We start from the raw sequence: 3,098 nt of genomic DNA, 5'->3' as shown, positions 1-3,098 counted from the left end.
TACTTAGAAAAATTTCTAAGTGTTTTTCAATGGTTTTTTCCAAACTTTGGAAGGGAATTTCTCAAAATTTCACCTACAAACTGAAAAAAACTTCCAACATGAAAGTCGTAGATTTTGATCCAATAAACAACTTTGACACATATAATTTTTTTCCATAAGATCAACCATTTAAGAGATATGGAGCTTCAAAGTTGGTACTTTTTGAAAACTTCACTTAAAAACTTCATTTTTCTCAAAGTTCATGGATCTTTTTCACCCATTTCCTTAAAGGTCTTGAAGAAACTTTCAACTAGGGTTTTGAAGTGTGTAACATGAGCTTTCCAAAATGTCCAAGAGCATGAAAAAATATGGAGTGTAGCTATGGTTTTGAATTTTGTCATTAGAGGTCATTATGCATGAAATTTCAAGCCATTTTCACAAAGTTCTTACACTACATGACCTATAATCCAAGTGATGACACACCAATGCAATAATTGGAAGATATTTTTCTGGTTTGAGATCAGAATAGAAGAGGATAAGAAGCTTGAGATTTAACCATGGTTTAGTCACCTTTAACCATTTTGCATTAAATGGTAAGATTCCTTTCTATCTCCAAATGCCAAATCATCACTTCTTGAAGCAAGTTGCAAAGCTCTGAGTTCAGACACTTTGGCCTATAAATAGAGGTCGTTACCTCATTCAAAATCACACCAAAACCTCACAATTATAGGCTTTCTCTCTTCTTTCTTGAATTGCAAGTTTCATGAGTTTCAAAGAGGAGAAAGTGCAAGTTCCATCCCTTGCAAGTTCTGAGCAAAATGATGCTTCCCACAACCCATAAACATCATTTGGAAGTTGTCTGATCCATCCATACACCCCAAAAACACCCAAAGCTCAGAATCATCATCTCACCTCCAAATATGCATAACCTAAGCCTTATCATGCCAAAATCAATTCCAGGTCATTTCTGTCCAAACTAACACTTCAAACACCATCCATATACTTCATATGAACTATCCAAACACTCATCATCAACCTGAAACATCAGAATCATCAAGCTCGATTCTCACTTGCTCCTACTGCAGATCGGGTTCCACCAACTGATCCAGATGTTTTCAATCCACTCCAAGCATCCAGACACCTTCCATATGGTCCATTGAAGCTATCCAGATCATCAAACAACTTCTGTAACACCTCCTTTGCAAAATTCAATCTCCAGCTTGGCCGTTTTTGAGGTAAGTGCACATGAACTTCAAACTCTATCATTCATGCATCATAAATGAAAAACTGGTTTACCATCATGTTTCTGCATACATATGGATCATTAACCCTCAATCAATTGCATCATAACTTGCACATACACGATTTCAGATTGAATCATAGAATTAGGGTTCTTCACGATTTCCAGAAAATTGATGATCTTAGAGAAGAAATAAATGAAATTAAAGATCACCATCATGTTCCTTATGAAAAAACGAGTGAGATAGACTATCTACTTGATCAATTTGGTTCAGTTTCAAAGATTTTCAAAAATCAAATTAGGGTGTGTTCTTGGCGCCATTTTTCTTCAGAAAATTCAAACATTCATTTTTAAATATAATTAAATGGAAGCAAGCATATTACAAGCTGCGCGCGCAGCTCAGTTGGTCATTGTTTTGGTTGGCAAGCGTGGGTGCGTGGGTTCAAACCCTTGTGGAGACAAAACCAATTTTTTTAGCACCTATTTTCTTTCATTTTCTTCACAACTTCATTTAATTAATTAACCATTCAAATCAACTTATTTTTTCTTCATTTTTTACACACCTCTTATTTAATATACATATTTTGACAATATCAAAAAAAATCACAAAAAAAGATTTATTTAATGTGTTTTTAATTAGGTTTAAAATGATACATTTTTAAGTGTTTTTAAATACTTTAAATATTTGTTTTTCATTTAATTTTCAAACCTAATCACTTGTGAATGTTTTTTTATCAAACCCTAATCACTTAGGTCTTAATTGAGCATTAAAATTTGATTTAAACTTAATTAAGTTGACTTTTGTCAAATTCAAATCGTTTTAAAACAAGCGATCGCATTTCTTCTCAAAGATGATAAACCATTTCTTTTTGAAACTATTGATTAAACTTTTTTTTTAATTGATCAAATGATTTTCAAAATGAAGTGGGGCCTCTCGAATATTAGAGAGTGTAAGTCCCATTTCTTTTTCTTTTTGTACAGTTTTTCTTCAAACAGAAAACTCTTTCAAAACAAACTTTCAAACAGTTTTTCAAACGACGCGTCTGTAAATAAAACAATCAACCATGTTTTGTAAATAAAACACGGGCCTCCACGTAGGTATAAGTCCCAAGCCCCTTTTGTACATACCCATTCCTGTACATGAAATTAGGTATTTCATTGTACACACACCGTTTTGTACATATCTCAATCTGATTTTTTAACTTTGAATAACAAATCAAAAATGAAGGTTTTCTTTAAATCTTCCCAAAATATACCATGGGCCTCCATGTAGGTATAAGTCCCAAGCCCTTTTGTAAAAACCTGTTTACATAGCTTTGAATAAATTCAAGTGGACCTCTCCCCAAGTATGAGTCCCGAGTCCCCGTGTATACAAATGGATCATGCTTACAGGTATATTTCCTTCATAAACTCCATTATATACACACTCTTTGTCATATATATAATTGTTCATACCTGTTCATGTTTGTTCATACTTGTTCATGTTTGTTCATATGTGTGATATGTGTGCTTGTTCAACTTAGTACAACACTAGGTTCCCCATAGCCTCCTATTGGGCTTCGTGCAAAGAATCTCCACTAGTTTAGGTTAGGACATAGAGTATGGTTTCCCGGTGAAATCGCTCTAAGAGCTCAGACCAACTATACCATGCCTCCCCTTGGGCTTTGTACAAACGAGTGACCCTCCCATAGCCTCCTCTTGGGCTTACAATGCAAGGACCCTGGATTGTCCCTCCCATAGCCTCCTCTTGGGCTTACAATGCAAGGACCCTCGGATAGCCTCCTCTTGGGCTTCGTACAAGGACCCACGGGCTTCTTATAAGCATCCCCAATATCCAAATCAAATACCCTAGGAGATTAGACATTTATCATCTCTATGA

The sequence above is a fragment of the Vicia villosa genome, linkage group LG6, assembly GCF_029867415.1.
Source record: "Vicia villosa cultivar HV-30 ecotype Madison, WI linkage group LG6, Vvil1.0, whole genome shotgun sequence".
In the NCBI taxonomy this organism is placed as follows: Eukaryota; Viridiplantae; Streptophyta; class Magnoliopsida; order Fabales; family Fabaceae; genus Vicia; species Vicia villosa.
The sequence above is the reverse complement of the archived record's forward strand: the minus strand, read 5'-3'. Positions refer to the sequence as shown.